The sequence below is a fragment of the Panulirus ornatus genome, chromosome 69 (genome assembly GCF_036320965.1).
Source record: "Panulirus ornatus isolate Po-2019 chromosome 69, ASM3632096v1, whole genome shotgun sequence".
In the NCBI taxonomy this organism is placed as follows: Eukaryota; Metazoa; Arthropoda; class Malacostraca; order Decapoda; family Palinuridae; genus Panulirus; species Panulirus ornatus.
This window is the reverse complement of record NC_092292.1, coordinates 1,392,240-1,416,061: the sequence shown is the minus strand read 5'-3', so window position 1 is coordinate 1,416,061 and position 23,822 is coordinate 1,392,240. Positions and strand designations below refer to the sequence as shown.

Here is a 23,822-nt window from a genome sequence, read left to right as displayed (position 1 = left end):
TTTGTACAATGGCACTATGCACGCATTCCGCCAATCCTCAGGCACCTCACCATGAGTCATACATACATTAAATAACCTTACCAACCAGTCAACAATACAGTCACCCCCTTTTTTAATAAATTCCACTGCAATACCATCCAAACCTGCTGCCTTGCCGGCTTTCATCTTCCGCAAAGCTTTTACTACCTCTTCTCTGTTTACCAAATCATTTTCCCTAACCCTCTCACTTTGCACACCACCTCGACCAAAACACCCTATATCTGCCACTCTATCATCAAACACATTCAACAAACCTTCAAAATACTCACTCCATCTCCTTCTCACATCACCACTACTTGTTATCACCTTCCCATTTGCGCCCTTCACTGAAGTTCCCATTTGCTCCCTTGTCTTACGCACTTTATTTACCTCCTTCCAGAACATCTTTTTATTCTCCCTAAAATTTAATGATACTCTCTCACCCCAACTCTCATTTGCCCTTTTTTTCACCTCTTGCACCTTTCTCTTGACCTCCTGTCTCTTTCTTTTATACATGTGGTAAATATGGATAAACAAAGAGACAACAGCACAAAAGTAAAACTCCCTCATTGTAGCAAACAAATAGTAATATTCATCTTTAGCTGATGCACAACACCCCTATTCCCTCAGCCTAAGGTATTGTTAGTGACCATCTGTTATGATTTCTAATTCAAGATTTTGTTGATACTTTTGAGGTTTTTAATGTTTTGTTCACATTTGATAGTGGATTACAAGTTTTCACATTTTCCTTGATATACAAAATTGGTGAAACATTCAATAAAACAGACTGCTACAAGTCTTGCTCTGCAGATATATATCTTATCAGCAATAAAAAACAAAGAAAGCATGAATTGTCATTTCCCAAATCCATTTTCTATGCCGAGGTAAACTGAAAAATTAAGCATCTTTGTCTTTTTCTCCATGTTTAATGTACTATTTAGCATTATTACTGTTCAGAATGTCCATTGAATATCTATTGTTAGGTTAGGTTTGATTTGGTTGAAACTATTCTCCCAGTAGTTCTTGATGTCTCCTGAACCATTCTGACCTTACATCTCCTGCACTATTCTGACCTTACATCTCCTGAACCATTCTGACCTTATGTCTCCTGAACCATTCTGACCTTACGTCTCCTGAACCATTCTGACCTTACGTCTCCTGAACCATTCTGACCTTATGTCTCTTGCAACATTCTGACCTTATGTCTCCTGACCCATTCTGACCCTACGTCTCCTGAACCATTCCAACCTTACATCACCTAAACCATTCTGACCTTGTCTCCTGAACCATTCTGCCCCTATGTCTCCTGAGCCCTTCTAACCTTACATCTCCTGAACCATTCTGACCTTACGTCTCCTGAACCTTTCTGACCTCACGTCTCCTGAACCATTCTGACCTTACAACTCCTGAACCATTCTGACCTTACGTCTCCTGAACCATTCTGACCTAACGTCACCTTAACCATTCTAACCTTACAACTCCTGAACCATTCTGACCTTACAACTCCTGAACCATTCTGACCATATGTCTCCTGAACCATTCTGACCTCACGTCATCTAAACCATTCTGACCTTACAACTCCTAAACCATTCTGGCCACACGTTTCCTGAACCATTCTGACCACACGTTTCCTGAACCATTCTGACCTTACGTCTCCTGAACCATTCTGACCTAACGTCACCGAAACCATTCTGACCTTACAACTCCTGAACCATTCTGACCTTACAACTCCTGAACCATTCTGACCACGCATCTCCTGAACCATTCTGGCCTTACAACTCCTGAACCATTCTGACCACGGGTCTCCTAAACCATTCTGACCTTACAACTCCTGAACCATTCTGACCTAACATCATCTAAACCATTCTGACCTTACAACTCCTGAACCATTCTGACCACGCGTCTCCTGAACCATTCTGACCTTACGTCTCCTGAATCATTCTGACCTAACGTCACCTAAACCATTCTGACCTTACAACTCCTGAACCATTCTGACCACGCGTCTCCTGAACCATTCTGACCTTACGTCTCCTGAACCATTCTGACCTAACGTCACCTAACCCATTCTGACCTTACAACTCCTGAACCATTCTGACCACGCGTCTCCTGAACCATTCTGACCTTACGTCTCCTGAACCATTCTGACCTAACGTCACCTAAACCATTCTGACCTCACAACTCCTGAACCATTCTGACCACACGTCTCCTGAACCATTCTGACCTTCATTTCTACTGCAAATTGCTACTTTCATTGATTTCCCTGACCCATAACCTCGGCCCCCACTGGTGTATAAATTTAGCGGAATATCTCAAGAGTGATATGTGGTACAACTGAATGTCAGTATTATGCCAAACAATGACAACCATCGGAAAAACATAATTTCATCTTAATTGTAAATGGACGTCCAAAATGGTCATTTTGTCCGCCTATTTTGCTTAAATTTGCAATCATCACATTTTGATCTTCAGTGCTTCTGGATGTATAAACACGAGGTCCCAATTAACGTTAAAACCCACTAGCTTGAGCCATACTCGGTCAGCACAGTAATTCAGTCACTAATGTTCACATATAACCATAAGTTTTGACAATCTAAACTGCTGATGATAGAAAAGTAATATTCGTGTGCTTACTGTATAACGTGTTACAGTGGCGGTGGTGGCTTGGCTTACTGTATAACGTGTTACAGTGGCGGTGGTGGCTTGGTTGTCAGCCTCTCGTGTTGATGTGGTGGTCAGCTGGTCCCGCTCATCACCAGTACTACACCTGACACACCTTCTCTTTGATTTTTGTTTGTTTCTCAGTCTATTCTTCTAATATTTTTTTTTCGTATCTTGATCTATTCTTCTAACAAATTCTCCATCGGTTGTTCATTGTCATATATAGATGTAACCGTGGACGACAACCCGCCATGAAGATGACAACACATCTCCCTCACTAATAGCCGAAAACTACCAGAAGGTTTGGTACAGCTGAACACAGCTCCCTCACTAATATCCGAAAACCACCAGGTTTGGTACAGCTGTCATTACTGAACACAGCTCCCTCACTGATATCCGAATACCACCAGAAGGTTGGGTACAGCTGAACACAGTTCCCTCACTAATATCCGAAAACCACCAGAAGGTTTGGTACAGCTGTCATTACTGAACACAGCTCCCTCATTGATATCCGAATACCGCCAGAAGGTTGGGTACAACTGAACACATCTCCCTCACTAATATCCGAAAACCACCAGAAGGTTTGGTACAGTTGTCATTACTGAACACAGCTCCCTCACTAATATCCGAAAACCACCAGAAGGTTTGGTACAGCTGTCATTACTGAAGGCAACACAGCAGAAGTATCACTAATCTTCGAAATCATCCAGGACTAGTGATGCAGCTGGGATCGGATTTTCTTTTCATTGAACTTTATTCCTGCCAGGGTCATGTGCAACATTTGTATCACTAAGAAAGTAACCAGTATTGGTGATTCAATCTACTGTCCAAATGATCTAAAAAGTGCCAAGTGCTAAAAGGACCAACACGCCGGTGTTGATGTGATCACGGGTTGTGGTGAACCTTGTGTTGCCTCCCTCAACATGATGGTGTCCACTAGTAACTCTTCATGTTTATCATAGGCAATAATAGGGTCTAGTGTTGTAACTTTATAAGAAATGTATAGGGTCTGGTGTTGTAACTTTATGAGAAATGTGTAGGGTCTGGTGTTGTAACTTTATGAGAAATGTGTAGGGCCTGGTGGTGTAACTTTATAAGAAATGTATAGGGTCTGGTGTTGTAACTTTATAAGAAATGTATAGGGTCTAGTGTTGTCTTTATAAGAAATGTATAGGGTCTAGTGTTGTAACTTTATGAGAAATGTGTAGGGCCTGGTGGTGTAACTTTATAAGAAATGTATAGGGTCTGGTGTTGTAACTTTATAAGAAATGTGTAGGGTCTGGTGTTGTTACTTTATAAGAAATGTATAGGGTCTGGTGTTGTAACTTTATAAGAAATGTATTAGAATGTCTGTTTATTTGTTTTGCTGTCTTCAAAGACATATCTGATATTTAGCCAAATGGACATAGTCTTTCCATTTCCCAAACTTGCAGAGACATATCAAACAGGTCCCTCTCTCATTGGTTAAGCCAGCTTTCATATCTCAGTCTAGTTTGCCAGCCATTTCTTCAGTCTGTTTATTTGGCACTTGTGCACGAACTCGCTCAGTGATTATCTGGCTCACTTTAACAAAGGATAAAGAAATTAATTTACAGAGGCACAGGAGTAGGTCACACAAGACAACATACGAGGGGCTGAGGAATGGTACAGTAAGGTTGGGATGATACAGGAGTGTGAGTTATGGAACAGTTGGGTAGGGATGGTACAGGATTGTGAGTTATGGTACAGTTGGGTTTGGATGGTACAGGAGTGTGAGTTATGGTACAGTTGGGTCAAGATGGTACAGGATTGTGAGTTATGGTACAGTTGGGTCACGATGGTACAGAATTGTGAGATGGTACGGTTGGATCGGGATGGTACAGGATTGTGAGTTATGGTACAGTTGGGTCGGGATGGTACAGGAGTGTGAGTTATGGTACAGTTGGATCGGGATGGTACAGGATTTTCACCCCTTGCACCTCTCTCTTGACCCCCTGCCTCTTTCTTTTATACATCTTTTAGTCATTTGCGCTACTTCTCTGCAAAAATTGTCCAAATGCCTCTCTTCTCTTTAACTAACAATCTTACTTCTTCATTCCACCTCTCACTACCCTTTCTATTCTGCTAACCTCCCACCTTTCTCATGCCACAAGCATCTTCTGAGCAAGCTATCACTTCTTCCCTAAATACATCTCATTCCTCTCCCACTCGCCTTACATCATTTGCTCTCACCTTTTTCCATTCTGCACTCGATCTCTCCTGGTAGATCCTCACACAAGTCTCCTTTCCAAGCTCACTTACTCTCACCACTTTCTTCACCCAAACATTCTCTCTTCTTTTCTGAAAACCCCTACAAATCTCCACCTTCGCTTCCAAAATATAATGATCAGACATCCCTCCAGTTGCACCTCTCAGCACAATAACATCCAAAAGTCTCTCTTTCACGCACCTATCAATCAACATGTAATTCAATAACGCTCTCTGGCCATCTTTTCTACTGACATACATATTCTTATGTATATCTCGCTTTTTAAACCAGGTATTCCCAATCACCAGTTCTTTTTCAGCACATAAATCTACAAGCTCTTCACCATTTCTTTTTACAACACTGAACACTCCATTACACCAATTATACGCTCAACTGCCACATTACTCACCTTTGCATTCAAATCACCCATCACTATAACCCGGTCTCGTGCATCAAAGCTACCAACACACTCAATCAGCCGCTCCCAAAACACTTGCCTCTCATGATCTTTCTTTTCACGACCAGGTGAATAGGCACCAATAATCACCCATCTCTCTCCATCCACTTTCACTTTTACCCATATCAATCTAGAGTTTACTTTCTTACACTCTATCACATACTCCCACCACTCCTGTTTCAGGAGTAGAGCTACTCCTTCCTTTGCTCTTGTCCTCTCACTAACCCCTGACTTTACTCCCAAAACATTCCCAAACCACTCTTTCCCTTTACCCCTGAGCTTCGTTTCACTCAGAGCCAAAATATCCAGGTTCCTTTCCTCAAACATACTACTTATCTCTCCTTTTTTCTCATCTTGGTTATATCCACACACATTTAGAACCCCAATCTGAGCCTTCGAGGAGGATGAGCACTCCCCGCATGACTCCTTCTACTGTTTCCCTTTCTAAAAGTTTAAATACAAGGAGGGAAGGGTTTCTAGTCCCCCGCTCCTGTCCCCTTTAGTCACCTTTTACGACACGCGGGGAATGCGTGAGAAGTTTTCTCTCTGCCCTATCCCAAGGGATAGGGCAGAAAGAATATCCCTCGAGATTTTCTTATTATAATATCTTAAAGTTAGATGAAATTCCTTATTATAATATTTTTAAGTTTGATAGAATTTCTTACATGATATTTTAAAGTTAGAATTTCTTATCATGATATTTTTATGTTAGAATTTCTTATTATTCTATTCATTCATTTATATGTATGTGTACGAGTAGGAAGAGAGAAAAGTGATTGGTACTCAGTGAATGTTGTTTTGCGGCAGGGGTGCGTGATGCTCCATGGATGTTTAATTTGTTTATGGATGGGGTTGTTAGGGAGGTGAATGCAAGAGTTTTGGAGAGAGGGGCAAGTATGAAGTCTGTTGTGGATGAGAGAGCTTGGGAAGTGAGTCAGTTGTTGTTCGCTGATTCTACAGCGCTGGTGGCTGATTCGGGTGAGATACTGCAGAAGCTGGTGACTGAGTTTGGTAAAGAGTGTTGAAGAAGAAAGCTGAGAGTAAATGTAGATAAGAGGAAGGTTATTAGATACAGCAGGGTTGAGGGACAAGTCAGTTTGGAGGTAAGTTTGAATGGAGAAAAACTGGAGGAAGTGAAGTGTTTTAGATATGTAGGAGTGGATTTGGCAGCGGATGGAACCATGGTAGCGGAAGTGAATCACAGGGTGGGGGAGGGAGCGAAAGTTCTGGGAGCGTTGAAAAATGTGGGGAAGTCGAGAACGTTATCTTGGAAAGCAAAAATGGGTATGTTTGAAGGAATAGTGGTTCCAACAATGTTATATGGTTGCGAGGCGTGGGCTATAGATAGAGTTGTGCGGAGGAAGGTGGATGTGTTGGAAATGAGATGTTTGAGGACTATATGTGGTGTGAGGTGGAATGAATAAAGGCAGCAAGTATGAATTATGTACATGTGTATATATGCATATGTCTGTATATGTGTATAAATGTATACTTTGAAATGTATAGGTATATATATATGTGCATGTGTGGATGTGTATGTATGTGCATGTGTATGTGGGTGGGTTGGGCCATTCTTCCGTCTGTTTCCTTGCGCTACATTGCTAACGCGGGAGACAGCGACAAAGTATATGTTAATATAAAGAATTTCATATTATGATATTTTGAAGTTAGATAGATAGAATTTCTTATTATTATATTTTGAGGTTAGAATTTCTCACTATAATATTTTATACTTAGATATAATTTCTTATAGTATTTGAAAACTGTATATATAGAATTTCTTATTATGATGTTTTAAAGTTGGATAGAATTTTTAGTACAATATTTTAAAGTTAGATAGTTAGAATTTCTTACTACAATGTTTTATACTTAGAATTTCTTATTATAATATTTGAAAGTTGGATAGATAGAATTTCTTATTATAATATTTCAAAGTTAGATAGAATTTCTTATTTTGATATTTCAAAGTTAGATAGATAAATTTTTTATTATATTATTTCAAAGTTAGAGAGAATTTCTTGTTATGATATTCTGAAGCTAGAATATTACGCGTTGTACAGTTAGGTTCGGTAATATGCTATCATCTGGCTATGTGTGCCTGTTGGGAAATAACCGGTGTAGACCCCGTTGCTCACCAATGTGAGACGAAGGGTATTCGAGTACATAGTATTCGAATAGTTATTTCCTTTTACCAGGCCCATAGCCTAGCGGTAGCATTCCCGCCTGTTGCACAGAGGTCCCGGGTTCGATCCTGGCTGTTGGAGGTTTGTAGCGGATGGAACCATGGAAGCGGAAGTGGATCATAGGGTGGGGGAGGGGGCGAAAATTCTGGGAGCCTTGAAGAATGTGTAGAAGTCGAGAACATTATCTCGGAAAGCAAAAATGGGTATGTTTGAAGGAATAGTGGTTCCAACAATGTTGTATGGTTGCGAGGCGTGGGCTATGGATAGAGTTGTGCGCAGGAGGATGGATGTGCTGGAAATGAGATGTTTGAGGACAATGTGTAGTGTGAGGTGGTTTGATCGAGTAAGTAACGTAAGGGTAAGAGAGATGTGTGGAAATAAAAAGAGCGTGGTTGAGAGAGCAGAAGAGGGTGTTTTGAAATGGTTTGGGCACATGGAGAGAATGAGTGAGGAAAGATTGACCAAGAGGATATATGTGTCGGAGGTGGAGGGAACGAGGAGAAGAGGGAGACCAAATTGGAGGTGGAAAGATGGAGTGAAAAAGATTTTGTGTGATCGGGGCCTGAACATGCAGGAGGGTGAAAGGAGGGCAAGGAATAGAGTGAATTGGAGCGATGTGGTATACCGGGGTTGACGTGCTTTCAGTGGATTGAATCGGGGCATGTGAAGCGTCTGGGGTAAACCATGGAAAGCTGTGTAGGTATGTATATTTGCGTGTGTGGACGTATGTATATACATGTGTATGGGGATGGGTTGGGCCATTTCTTTCGTCTGTTTCCTTGCGCTGCCTCGCAAACGCGGGAGACAGCGACAAAGCAAAAAAAAAAAAAAAAAAAAATATATATATATATATATATATATATATATATATATATATATATATATATATATATATATTATTTTTTTTTTTTATTATACTTTGTCGCTGTCTCCCGCGTCTGCGAGGTAGCGCAAGGAAGCAGACGAAAGAAATGGCCCAACCCACCCCCATACACATGTATATACATACGTCCACACACGCAAATATACATACCTACACAGCTTTCCATGGTTTACCCCAGACGCTTCACATGCCCTGATTCAATCCACTGACAGCACGTCAACCCCGGTATACCACATCGATCCAATTCACTCTATTCCTTGCCCTCCTTTCACCCTCCTGCATGTTCAGGCCCCGATCACACAAAATCTTTTTCACTCCATCTTTCCACCTCCAATTTGGTCTCCCACTTCTCCTCGTTCCCTCCACCTCCGACACATATATCCTCTTGGTCAATCTTTCCTCACTCATTCTCTCCATGTGCCCAAACCATTTCAAAACACCCTCTTCTGCTCTCTCAACCAAGCTCTTTTTATTTCCACACATCTCTCTTACCCTTACGTTACTTACTCAGTCAAACCACCTTACACCACACATTGTCCTCAAACATCTCATTTCCAGCACATCCATCCTCCTGCGCACAACTCTATCCATAGCCCACGCCTCGCAACCATACAACATTGTTGGAACCACTATTCCTTCAAACATACCCATTTTTGCTTTCCGAGATAATGTTCTCGACTTCCACACATTCTTCAAGGCTCCCAGGATTTTCGCCCCCTCCCTCACCCTATGATCCACTTCCGCTTCCATGGTTCCATCCGCTGCCAGATCCACTCCCAGATATCTAAAACACTTTACTTCCTCCAGTTTTTCTCCATTCAAACTTACCTCCCAATTGACTTGACCCTAAACCCTACTGTACCTAATTACCTTGCTCTTATTCACATTTACTCATAACTTTCTTCTTTCACACACTTTACCAAACTCAGTCACCAGCTTCTGCAGTTTCTCACATGAATCAGCCACCAGCGCTGTATCATCAGCGAACAACAAGTGACTCACTTCCCAAGCTCTCTCATCCCCAACAGACTTCATACTTGCCCCTCTTTCCAAAACTCTTGCATTCACCTCCCTAACAACCCCACCCATAAACAAATTAAACAACCATGGAGACATCACACACCCCTGCCGCAAACCTACATTCACTGAGAACCAATCACTTTCCTCTCTTCCTACACGTACACATGCCTTACATCCTCGTTACAAACTTTTCACTGCTTCTAACAACTTGCCTAATTCTCTATGTTCACTAATATCACTGTCATCAGTATATTCAAACTTAGTCTTACCATGTAGGAACTTTCTGCATTTACATTTTCATTTCCTTATAACCTGCTGATATCTTGTTTATCCCATCTATTCTTTTATAACCAATCATAATTTTCCAAGATATGATGGCCGTCCAAAGTTATTACAGGTAGACCTCCAGTCCAAATTCCTTCAGTATTCACAAGTTCTGGGAGTTACATATACCAATCTTACTATTGCAATTTCCTGGTCTTTAAATGTTTTTTATGTAATTTTTTTTTTTTTTTTTTTTTGCTTTGTCGCTGTCTCCCGCGTTTGCGAGGTAGCGTAAGGAAACAGACGAAAGAAATGGCCCAACCCACCCCCATACACATGTATATACATACGTCCACACACGCAAATATACATACCTACACAGCTTTCCATGGTTTACCCCAGACGCTTCACGCAGATATATATATATATATATATATATATATATATATATATATATATATATATATATATATATATCTGCAATACCATCCAAATCCGCCGCCTTGCCAGCTTTCATCTTCTGCAATGCTTTCAATACCTCTTTTGTGTTGACCAAATCATTCTCCTTGACCCTTTCACTTTGCGCAGAACAATCTTTAGCTTCCACTCTATCATCTAACACATTAACAAACCTTCAAAATATTCACGGCATCTCCCTCTCACATCACCGCTACTTGTTGTTACCTCCCCATTAGCCCCCTTTATTAAAAAAGAGGGTGACTTAGTTGTTGACTGGTTGTTGAGGATATTCATTGTATGTATCGCTCATGGTGAAGTGCCTGAGGGTTGGCGGAATGCATGCATAGTGCCATTGTACAAAGGCAAAGGGATAAAACTGAGTGCTCAAATTACAGAGGTATAAGTTTGTTGAGTATTCCTGGGAAATTATATGGGAGGGTATTGATTGAGAGGGTGAAGGTATGTACAGAACGTAAGATTGGGGAAGAGCAATGTGGTTTCATAAGTGATACAGGATCTGTGGATCAGTTGTTTGCTTTGAAGAATGTATGTGAAAAATACTTAGGAAAGCAAATTGATTTGTTTGTAGCATTTATGGATCTGGAGAAGGCATATGATAGAGTTGATAGAGATGCTATGTGGAAGGTATTAAGTGTATAAGGTGTGGGAGTTAAGTTGCTAGAAGCAGTGAAAAGTATTTATCGAGGATGTAAGGTATGTGTACGAGTAGGAAGAGAGGAAAGTGATTGATTCCCAGTGAATGTTGGTTTGCGTAAGGGGTGCGTGATGTCTCCATGGTTGTGTAATTTGTTTATGGATGAGTTTGTTAGGGAGGTGAATGCAAGAGTTTTGGGAAGAGGGGTAAGTGTGCAGTCTTTTGTGGATGAGAGGGCTTGGGAAGTGAGTTAGTTGTTGTTCGCCGATGATACAGCTCTGGTGTCTGATTCAGGTGAGAAACTGCAGAAGTTGGTGACTGAGTTTGGTAAAGTGTGTGAAAGAAGAAAGCTGCGAGTAAATGTGAATAAGAGGAAGGTTATTAGGTTCAGTAGGGTTGAGGGACAAATCAATTGGGAGGTGAGTTTGAATGGAGAAAAACTGGAGGAAATGGTGTATTAGATATCTGGGAGTGGACTTAGCAGCGGATGGAATCATGGAAGAAGATGTGAGTCACAGGGTGGGGGAGGGGGCGAAGGTTCTGGGAGCGTTGAATAATGTGTGAAAGGCAAGAACGTCATCTCGGAGAGGAAAAATGGGTATTTTTGAAGGAATAATGGTTCCAACAATGTTATAGTTACGAGGCGTGGGCTATAGATAGGGTTGTGCAGAAGAGGTTGGCTGTGTTGGAAATGAGATATTTGAGGACAATGTGTAGTGTGAGGTGGTTTGATCGAGTAGGTAATGAAAGGGTAAGAGAGATTTGTGGTAATAATAAGAGTGAGGTTGAGAGAGCAGAAGAGGGTGTATTGAAATGGTTTGGTCACATGGAGAGAATGAGTCAGGAAAGATTGACAAAGAGGATATATGTGTTAGAGGTGGAGGAAACGAGGAGAAGTGGGAGACCAAATTGGAGGTCGAAAGATGGAGTGAAAAAGAGTTTGAATGATCGGAGGCTGAACATACAAGAGGGGGAAAGGAATGCAAGGAATAGAGTGAACTGGAACGATGTGGTATACCGGGTTGGGCGTGCCGTCAACGGATTGAACCAGGGCATGTGAAGTGTCTGGGGTAAACCATGGAAAGTTTTGTGGGCCTGGATGTGGAAAGGGAGCTGTGGTTTCGGTGCATTACACATGACAGCTAGAGACTGAGCGTGAACGGATATGGCCTTTGTTGTCTTTTCCTAGCGCTACCTCGTGCGTGCGCGGGGGGAGGGGGTTGTCATTTCATGTGTGGTGGGGTGGCTGCGAGAATGTATGAAGGCATCATGTATCAATATGTACATGTATATATATATGTATATGTCTGTGTAGGTACATGTATGCATATGTTGAAATGTACAGGTATATATATGTGCGTGCGTGGGCATTTATGTACATACATGTGTATGTGGGTGGGTTGGGCCATTCTCTTGTCTGTTTCCTTGCGCTATCTCGCTAATGCGGGAGAAAGAGACAAAAAATGATAAATAAGATATGATTATATATATATATATATATATATATATATATATATATATATATATATATATATATTATTATTATTATTTTTGCTTTGTCGCCGTCTCCCGCGTTAGCGAGGTAGCACAAGGAAACAGACGAAAGAATGGCCCAACCCGCCCACATACACATGTATATACATACATGTCCACCCATGCACAATATACATACCTATACATCTCAATGTACACATATATATACACACACAGACATATACATATACACACATGTACATAATTCATACTGTCTGCCTTTATTTGTTCCCATCGCCACCTCGCCACACATGGAATAACAACCCCTTCCCCCCTCATGAGTGCGAGGTAGCGCTAGGAAAAACACCAAAGGCCCCATTCGTTCACACTCAGTCTCTAGCTGTCATGTAATAATGCAGCAAAACCACAGCTCCCTTTCCACATCCAGGCCCCACACACTTTGCATGGTTTACCCCAGACGCTTCACATGCCCTGGTTCAATCCATTGACAGCACGTCGACCCCGGTATACCACATCGTTCCAATTCACTCTATTCCTTGCACGCCTTTCACCCTCCTGCATGTTCAGGCCCCGATCACTCAAATTCTTTTTCACTCCATCTTTCCACCTCCAATTTGGTCTCCCACTTCTACTCGTTCCCTCCACCTCTGACACATATATCGTCTTGGTCAATCTTTCCCCACTCATTCTCTGCATGTGACCAAACCAAATCAAAACACCCTCTTCTGCTCTCTCAACCACACTCTTTTTATTTCCACACATCTCTCTCACCCTTACGTTACTTACTCGATCAAACCACCTCACACCACATATTGTCCTCAAACATCTCATTTCCAACACATCCATCCTCCTACGCACAACTCTATCCATAGCCCACGCCTCGCAACCATACAACATTGTTGGAACCACTATTCCTTCAAACATAGCCATTTTTGCTTTCCGAGATAATGTTCTCGACTTCCAAACATTCTTCAAGGCTCCCAGAATTTTCGCCCCCTCCCCCACCCTATGATTCACTTCCGCTTCCATGGTTCCATCCGCTGCCAGATCCACTCCCAGATATCTAAAACACTTCACTTCCTCCAGCTTTTCTCCATTCAAACTTACCTCCCAATTTACTTGACCCTCAACCCTACTGTACCTAATAACCTTGCTCTTATTCACATTTACTCTTAACTTTCTTCTTTCACACACTTTACCAAACTCAGTCACAAGCTTCTGCAGTTTATTACATGAATCAGCCACCAGCGCTGTATCATCAGCGAACAACAACTGACTCACTCCCCAAGCTCTCTCATCCACATACTTGCCCCTCTTTCCAAAACTCTTGCATTCACCTCCCTAACAACCCCATCCATAAACAAATTAAACAACCATGGAGACATCACACACCCCTGCCGCAAACCTCCATTCACTGAGAACCAATCACTTTCCTCTCTTCCTACACGAACACATGCCTTAGATCCTCGATAAAAACTTTTCACTGCTTCTAACAACTTGCCTCCCACACCATATATTCTTAATACCTTCCACAGAGCATCTCTATCAACTCTATCATATGCCTTCTCCAGATCCATAAATGCTACGTACAAATCCATTTGTTTTTCTAAGTATTTCTCGCATACATTCTTCAAAGCAAACACCTGATCCACACATCCTCTACCACTTCTGAAACCACAGTGCTCTTCCCCAATCTGACGCTCTGTACATGCCTTCACCCTCTCAATCAATACCCTCCCACATAATTTCCCAGGAATACTCAACAAACTTATACCTCTGTAATTCAATCACTCACTCTTATCCCCTTTGCCTTTGTACAAAGGCACTATGCAAGCATTCCGCCAAGCCTCAGGCACCTCACCATGAGTCATACATACATTAAATAACCTTACCAACCAGTCAACAATACAGTCACCCCCTTTTTTAATAAATTCCACTGCAATGCCATCCAAACCTGCTGCTTTGCCGGCTTTCATCTTCCGTAAAGCTTTTACTACCTCTTCTCTATTTACCAAATCATTTTCCCTAACCCTCTCACTTTGCACACCACCTCGACCAAGACACCCCACATCTGCCGCTCTATCATCAAATACATTCAACAAACCTTCAAAATACTCACTCCATCTCCTTCTCACATCACCACTACTTGTTATCACCTCCCCATTTGCCCCCTTCACTGAAGTTCCCATTTGCTCCCTTGTCTTACGTACTTTATTTACCTCCTTCCAAAACATCTTTTTATTCTCCCTGAAATTTAATGATACTCTCTCACCCCAACTCTCATTTGCCCTCTTTTTCACCTCTTGCTCCTTTCTCTTGACCTCCTGCCTCTTTCTTTTATACCTCTCCCACTCATTTGCATTTTTTCCCTGCAAAAATCGTTCAAATGCCTTTCTCTTCTCTTTCACTAATAATCTTACATCTTCATTCCACCACTCACTACCTTTTCTAATCAACCCACCTCCCACGCTTCTCATGCCACAGTCATCTTTTGCGCAAGCCATCACTGCTTCCCTAAATACATCCCATTCCTCCCCCACTCCCCTTACCTCCTTTGTTCTCACCTTTTTCCATTCTGTACTCAGTCTCTCCTGGTACTTCCTCATACAAGTCTCCTTCCCAAGCTCACTTACTCTCACCACTCTCTTCACCCCAACATTCTCTCTTCTTTTCTGAAAACCCCCACAAATCTATATATATATATATATATATATATATATATATATATATATATATATATATATATATATATATATATATATATATATATATATATATATATATAAAGGGTAAAGGGGAAGAGTGGTTTGGGAATGTCTTGGGAATAAAGTCAGGGGTTAGTGAGAGGACAAGAGCAAGGGAAGGAGTAGCACTACTCCTGAAACAGGAGTTGTGGGAGTATGTGATAGAGTGTAAGAAAGTGAATTCTAGATTGATATGGGTAAAACTGAAAGTTGATGGAGAGAGGTGGGTGATTATTGGTGCACATGCACCTGGGCATGAGAAGAAAGATCATGAGAGGCAAGTGTTTTGGGAGCAGCTGAATGAGTGTGTTAGTGGTTTTGATACACAAGACCGGGTTATAGTGATGGGTGATTTGAATGCAAAGGTGGGAAATGTGGCAGTTGAGGGAATAATTGGTATACATGGGGTGTTCAGTGTTGTAAATGAAAATGGTGAAGAGCTTGTAGATTTATGTGCTGAAAAAGGAATGGTGATTGGGAATACCTGGTTTAAAAAGCGAGATATACATAAGTATACGTATGTAAGTAGGAGAGATGAGCAGAGTGCGCTATTGGATTACGTGTTAATTGATAGGCGCGCGAAAGAGAGACTTTTGGATGTTAATGTGCTGAGAGGTGCAACTGGAGGGATGTATGATCATTATCTTGTGGAGGCGAAGGTGAAGATTTGTATGTGTTTTCAGAAAAGAAGAGAGAATGTTGGGGTGAAGAGGGTGGTGAGAGTAAGTGAGCTTGGGAAGGAGACTTGTGTGAGGAAGTACCCGGAGAGACTGAGTACAGAATGGAAAAAGGTGAGAACAAAGGAGGTAAGGGGAGTGGGGGAGGAATGGGATGTATTTAGGGAAGCAGTGATGGCTTGCGCAAATGATGCTTGTGGCATGAGAAGCGTGGGAGGTGGGTTGATTAGAAAGGGTAGTGAGTGGTGGGATGAAGAAATAAGATTATTAGTCAAAGAGAAGAGAGAGGCATTTGGACGATTTTTGCAGGGAAAAAATGCAAATGAGTGGGAGATGTATAAAAGAAAGAGACAGGAGGTCAAGAGAAAGGTGCAAGGGGTGAAAAAGAGGGCAAATGAGAGTTGGGGTGAGAGAGTATCATTAAATTTTAGGGAGAATAAAAAGATGTTCTGGAAGGAGGTAAATAAAGTGCGTAAGACAAGGGAGCAAATGGGAACTTCAGTGAAGGGGGCAAATGGGGAGGTGATAACAAGTAGTGGTGATGTGAGAAGGAGATGGAGTGAGTATTTTGAAGGTTTGTTGAATGTGTTTGATGATAGAGTGGCAGATATAGGGTGTTTTGGTCGAGGTGGTGTGCAAAGTGAGAGGGTTAGGGAAAATGATTTGGTAAACAAAGAAGAGGTAGTAAAAGCTTTGCGGAAGATGAAAGCCGGCAAGGCAGCAGGTTTGGATGGTATTGCAGTGGAATTTATTAAAAAAGGGGGTGACTGTATTGTTGACTGGTTGGTAAGGTTATTTAATGTATGTATGACTCATGGTGAGGTGCCTGAGGATTGGCGGAATGCGTGCATAGTGCCATTGTACAAAGGCAAAGGGGATTAGAGTGAGTGCTCAAATTACAGAGGTATAAGTTTGTTGAGTATTCCTTGTAAATTATATGGGAGGGTATTGATTGAGAGGGTGAAGGCATGTACAGAGCATCAGATTGGGGAAGAGCAGTGTGGTTTCAGAAGTGGTAGAGGATGTGTGGATCAGGTGTTTGCTTTGAAGAATGTATGTGAGAAATACTTAGAAAAGCAAATGGATTTGTATGTAGCATTTATGGATCTGGAGAAGGCATATGATAGAGTTGATAGAGATGCTCTGTGGAAGGTATTAAGAATATATGGTGTGGGAGGAAAGTTGTTAGAAGCAGTGAAAAGTTTTTATCGAGGATGTAAGGCATGTGTACGTGTAGGAAGAGAGGAAAGTGATTGGTTCTCAGTGAATGGAGGTTTGCGGCAGGGGTGTGTGATGTCTCCATGGTTGTTTAATTTGTTTATGGATGGGGTTGTTAGGGAGGTAAATGCAAGAGTTTTGGAAAGAGGGGCAAGTATGAAGTCTGTTGTGGATGAGAGAGCTTGGGAAGTGAGTCAGTTGTTGTTCGCTGATGATACAGCGCTGGTGGCTGATTCATGTGAGAAGCTGCAGAAGCTGCTGACTGAGTTTGGTAAAGTGTGTGGAAGAAGAAAGTTAAGAGTAAATGTGAATAAGAGCAAGGTTATTAGGTACAGTAGGGTTGAGGGTCAAGTCAATTGGGAGGTGAGTTTGAATGGAGAAAAACTGGAGGAAGTGAAGTGTTTTAGATATCTGGGAGTGGATCTGGCAGCGGATGGAACCATGGAAGCGGAAGTGGATCATAGGGTGGGGGAGGGGGCGAAAATTCTGGGGGCCTTGAAGAATGTGTGGAAGTCGAGAACATTATCTCGGAAAGCAAAAATGGGTATGTTTGAAGGAATAGTGGTTCCAACAATGTTGTATGGTTGCGAGGCGTGGGCTATGGATAGAGTTGTGCGCAGGAGGATGGATGTGCTGGAAATGAGATGTTTGAGGACAATGTGTGGTGTGAGGTGGTTTGATCGAGTGAGTAACGTAAGGGTAAGAGAGATGTGTGGAAATAAAAAGAGCGTGGTTGAGAGAGCAGAAGAGGGTGTTTTGAAGTGGTTTGGGCACATGGAGAGAATGAGTGAGGAAAGATTGACCAAGAGGATATATGTGTCGGAGGTGGAGGGAACGAGGAGAAGAGGGAGACCAAATTGGAGGTGGAAAGATGGAGTGAAAAAGATTTTGTGTGATCGGGGCCTGAACATGCAGGAGGGTGAAAGGAGGGCAAGGAATAGAGTGAATTGGAGCGATGTGGTATACCGGGGTTGACGTGCTGTCAGTGGATTAAATCAAGGCATGTGAAGCGTCTGGGGTAAACCATGGAAAGCTGTGTAGGTATGTATATTTGCGTGTGTGGACGTATGTATATACATGTGTATGGGGGGGGGTGGGCCATTTCTTTCGTCTGTTTCCTTGCGCTACCTCGCAAACGCGGGAGACAGCGACAAAGTATAATAAATGAAAAAAAAAAAAAAAAAATATATATATATATATATATATATATATATATATATATATATATATATATATATATATATATATATAGGAAACAGACGAAAGAATGGCCCAACTCACCCACATAAACATGTATATACATACACGTCCACACACGCAAATATACATACCTATACATCTCAATGTACACATATATATACACACACAGACATATACATATATACACATGTACATAATTCATACTGTCTGCCTTTATTTTTTCCCATCGCCACCCCGCTACACATGGAATAACAACCCCCTCACCCCTCGTGAGTGCAAGGTAGCGCTAGGAAAAGACAACAAAGGCCCCATTCGTTCACACTCAGTCTCTAGCTGTAATGTAATAATGCACCGAAACCACAGCTCCCTTTCCACATCCAGGCCCCACAGAACTTTCCATGGTTTACCCCAGACGCTTCACATGCCCTGATTCAATCCATTGATAGCACGTCGACCCTCGTATACCACATCGTTCCAATTCACTCTATTCCTTGCACGCCTTTCACCATCCTGCATGTTCAGGCCCCAATCACTCAAAATCTTTTTCACTCCATCTTTCCACCTCCAATTTGGGGTCTCACTTCTCCTCGTTCCCTCCACCTCTGACACATATATAATCTTGGTCAATCTTTCCTCACTCATTCTCTCCATGTGACCAAATCATTTCAAAACACACTCTTCTGCTCTCTCAACCACACTCTTTTTAGTTCTACACATCTCTCTTACCCTTACATTACTTACTCGATCAAACCACCTCACACCACATATTGTCCTCAAACATCTCATTTCCAGCACATCCACCCTCCAGCGCACAGCTCTATCCATAGCCCACGCTTCGCAACCATACAACATTGTTGGAACCACTATTCCTTCAAACATAGGCATTTTTGCTTCCGAGATAATGTTCTCGACTTCCAAACATTCTTCAAGGCCCCCAGAATTTTCGCCCCCTCCCCCACCCTATGATTCACTTCCGCTTCCATGGTTCCATCCACTGCCAAATCCACTCCCAGATATCTAAAACACTTTACTTCCTCCAGTTTTTCTCCATTAAAACTTACCTCCCAATTGACTTGACCCCCAACCCTACTGTACCTAATAACATTGCTCTTATTCACATTTACTCTTAACTTTCTTCTTTCACACACTTTACCAAACTCAGCCACCAACTTCTGCAGTTTTCATATGAATCAGCCACCAGCGCTGTATCATCAGCGAACAACAACTGACTCACTTCCCAAGCTCTCTCATCCACAACAGACTGCATACTTGCCCCTCTTTCCAAAACTCTTGCATTCACCTCCCTAACAACCCCATCCATAAACAAATTAAACAACCATGGAGACATCACACACCCCTGCCGCAAACCTACATTCACTGAGAACCAATCACTTTCCTCTCTTCCTACACATACACATGCCTTACATCCTCGATAAAAACTTTTCACTGCTTCTAACAACTTGCCTCCCACACTATATATTCTTAATACCTCCCACAGAGCATCTCTATCAACTCTATCATATGCCTTCTCCAGATCTATAAATGCTACATACAAATCCATTTGCTTTTCTAAGTATTTCTCACATACATTCTTCAAAGCAAACACCTGATCCACACATCCTCTACCACTTCTGAAATCACACTGCTTATCCCCAATCTGATGCTCTGTACATTCCTTCACCCTGTCAATCAATACCTTCCCATATAATTTACCAGGAATACTCAACAAACTTATACCTCTGTAATTTGAGCACTCACTCTTATCCCCTTTGCCTTTGTACAAAGGCACTATGCAAGCATTCCGCCAATCCTCAGGCACCTCACCATGAATCATACATACATTAAATAACCTTACCAACCAGTCAACAATACAGTCACCCCCTTTTTTAATAAATTCCACTGCAATACCATCCAAACCTGCTGCCTTGCCGGCTTTCATCTTCCGCAAAGCTTTTACTACCTCTTCTCTGTTTACCAAATCATTTTCCCTAACCCTCTCACTTTGCACACCACCTCGACCAAAACACCCTATATCTGCCACTCTATCATCAAACACATTCAACAAACCTTCAAAATACTCACTCCATCTCCTTCTCACATCACCACTACTTGTTATCACCTCCCCATTTGCCCCCTTCACTGAAGTTCCCATTTGCTCCCTTGTCTTACGCACTTTATTTACCTCTTTCCAAAACATATTTTTATTCTCCCTAAAATTTAATGATACTCTCTCACCCCAACTCTCATTTGCCCTCTTTTTCACCCCTTGCACCTTTCTCTTGACCTTCTGCCTCTTTCTTTTATACATCTCCCACTCATTTGCGTTTTTTCCCTGCAAAAATCGTCCAAATGCCTCTCTCTTCTCTTTCACTAATAATCTTACTTCTTCATCCCACCACTCACTACCCTTTCTAATCAACCCACCTCCCACGCTTCTCATGCCACAAGCATCTTCTGCGCAAGCCATCACTGCTTCCCTAAATACATCCCATTCCTCCCCCACTCCCCTTATCTCCTTTGTTCTCACCTTTTTCCATTCTGTACTCAGTCTCCCCTGGTACTTCCTCACACAAGTCTCCTTCCCAAGCTCACTTACTCTCACCACTATCTTCACCCCAACATTCTCTCTTCTTTTCTGAAAACCCCTACAAATCTTCACCTTCGCCTCCACAAGATAATGATCAGACATCCCTCCAGTTGCACCTCTCAGCACATTAACATCCAAAAGTCTCTCTTTCGCGCGCCTATCAATTATCACATAATCCAATAGCGCTCTCTGGCCATCTCTCCTACCTACATACGTATACTTATGTATATCTCGCTTTTTAAACCAGGTATTCCCAATCACCATTCCTTTTTCAGCACATAAATCTACAAGCTCTTCACCATTTCCATTTACAACACTGAACACCCCATGTATACCAATTATTCCCTCAACTGCCACATTACTCACCTTTGCATTCAAATCGTCCATCACTATAACCCGGTCTCGTGCATCAAAACCACTAACACACTCATTTATCTGCTCCCATAACACTTGCCTCTCATGATCTTTCTTCTCATGCCCAGGTGCATATGCACCAATAATCACCCATCTCTCTCCATCAACTTTCAGTTTTACCCATATCAATCTAGAATTCACTTTCTTACATTCTATCACATACTCCCACAACTCCTGTTTCAGGAGTAGTGCTACTCCTTCCCTTGCACTTGTCCTCTCACTAACCCCTGACTTTACTCCCAAAACATTCGCAAACCACTCTTCCCCTTTACCCTTGAGCTTCGTTTCACTCAGAGCCAATATATCCAGGTTCCTTTCCTCAAACATACTACCTATCTCTCTTTTTTTCTCATCTTGGTTAAATCCACACACATTTAGACACCCCAATCTGAGTCTTCGAGGAGGATGAGCACTCCACGCGTGACTCCTTCTTCTGTTTCCCCTTTTAGAAAGTTAAAATACAAGGAGGGGAGGGTTTCTGGCCCCTCGCTCCTGTCCCCTTTAGTCGCCTTCTACGACACGTGAGGAATGCGTGGGAAGTATTCTTTCTCCCCTATGCCCATGGATATATATATATATATATATATATATATATATATATATATATATATATATATATATATATATATATATATATATAATTCACACTTGCTGCCTTCATCCATTCCGTCGCCACCCCGCCATCAATAAAAATCAGCAACCCCCCCCCCCCAAAGGGCGCGGGAGGTAGCGTTAGGAAAACTCAACAAAGGCCACATTCGTTCACACTCAGTCTCTTGCTGTCATGGATAATGCACCGAAACCACAGCTCCCTTTCCACATCTAGGCGCCACAAAACTTTCCACGATTTACCCCAGACGCTTCACATGCCCTAGTTCAATCCATTGATAGCACGTCGACACTAGTATACCACATCGTTCCAGTTCACTCTATTCCTTGCACGTTTTTCACCCTCCTGCATGTTCAGGCCCCGATCGCTCAAAATCCTTTTCACTCCATCCTTCCACCTCCAATTTGGTCTCCCACTTCTCGTTCCCTCCACCTTTGACACATATATCTTCTTTGTCAATTTTTTCGTACTCATTCATTCCATGTGATTAGACCATTTCAATACAGCCTCTTCTGCTCTCTCAACCTCAATATTTTTATTACCACACATCTCTTTTACCCTTTCATTACTTACTCGATCAAACCACCTCACACCACATATTGTCCTCAAACATTTCATTTTCAACACATCCACCTCCTCCGCACAACCCTATCTTTAGCCCACGCCTCGCAACCAGATAACAATGTTGGAACCACTATTCCTTCAAACATACCCATTTTTGCTCTCTGAGATAATGTTCTCGCCTTCCACACATTCTTCAACGCTCCCTGAACCTTCGCCCCCTCCCCTACCCTGTGACTCACTTTCGTTTCCATGGTTCCATCCGCTGCTAAATCTACTCACAGATATCTAAAACACTTCACTTCCTCTACTTTTTCTCCATTCAAACTTACCTCCCTATTAACTTGTCCCTCAACCCAACTGTACCTAATAACCTTGCTCTGATTCACATTTACTCTCAGCTTTCTTCTTTCACACACAACCAAACTCAGTCACCAACTTTTGCAGTTTCTCACCCGAATCAGCCACCAGCGCTGTATCATCAGCGAACAACAACTGACTCACTTCCCAAGCTCTCTCATCCACAACAGACTGTGTGCTTGACCCTCTCTCCAAAACTCTTGCATTCACCTCCCCAACAACCCCATACATAAACAAATTTAACAACCATGGAGACATCACTCAACCCTGCTGCAAACCGACATTCACTGAGAACCAATCACTTTCCTCTCTTCCTACTTGTACACATGCCTTACATCCTTGATAAAAACTGTTCACTGCCTCTAGCAACTTACCTCCCACACCATATACTCTTAATACTTTCCACAAAGCATCTCTATCAACTCTATCATATGCCTTCTCCAGATCCATAAATGCTACATACAAATCCATCTGTTTTTCTAAGTATTTTTCACATATATTCTTTAAAGCAAACACCTGATCCACACATCCTCTACCACTTTTTGAACCACACTGCTCTTTACTAATCTTATGCTTCGCACATGCCTTTACCTTCTCAATCAATACCCTCCCATATAATTTTCCAGGAAAACTCATGAAAGTTATGCCTCTATAATTTGAACACTCACCATTAGTCCCTTTGCCTTTGTACAATGTCACTATGCATGCATTCCAATGCATGCATGCCAATTCCATGCATGCCAATCCTCAGGTACTTCACCATGAGCCAAACATACATTGAATATCCTTACCAACCGGTCAACAACACAGTCACTCCCTATTTTAATAAATTCCACTGCGATATCATTCAAATCCCCTGCCTTGCCGGCTTTCATCTTCCGCAAAGCTTTCACTACCTCTTCTCTGTTTACCAAACCACTCTCTCTGACCCTCTCACTTCGCACACCACCTCGACCAAAACACCCTATATCTGCCACTCTATCATCTAACACACTCGACAAAACCTTCAAAATACTTACTCCATCTCCTCACTTCACCATTACTTGTTATTACCTCCCCATTAGTCCTCTTCACCGATGTTATCATTTGTTCCCTTGTCTTACGCACTTTATGTACCTCCTTCCAAAACATCT

General features: G+C 42.0%; 1 protein-coding gene across 3 annotated transcripts in view; it reads right to left on the bottom strand.

Annotated features, from left to right (window-relative positions):
- LOC139747584 (exosome complex component RRP45-like) overlaps positions 1–23,822 on the bottom strand; it is a 137,093-nt gene that overhangs the window by 82,191 nt on the left and 31,080 nt on the right. Inside the window, exon 1 of one of the 3 annotated variants that reach the window (XM_071660021.1) lies at positions 2,689–2,972. The exons of 1 other annotated variant lie outside the window; for it this stretch is intronic. The gene's annotated coding sequence lies outside the window, so the exon portion shown is untranslated. Of the gene's footprint in view, positions 1–2,649; positions 2,973–23,822 lie in introns of those variants that run through there. One more of the 3 variants, XM_071660020.1, reaches the window with a different exon arrangement.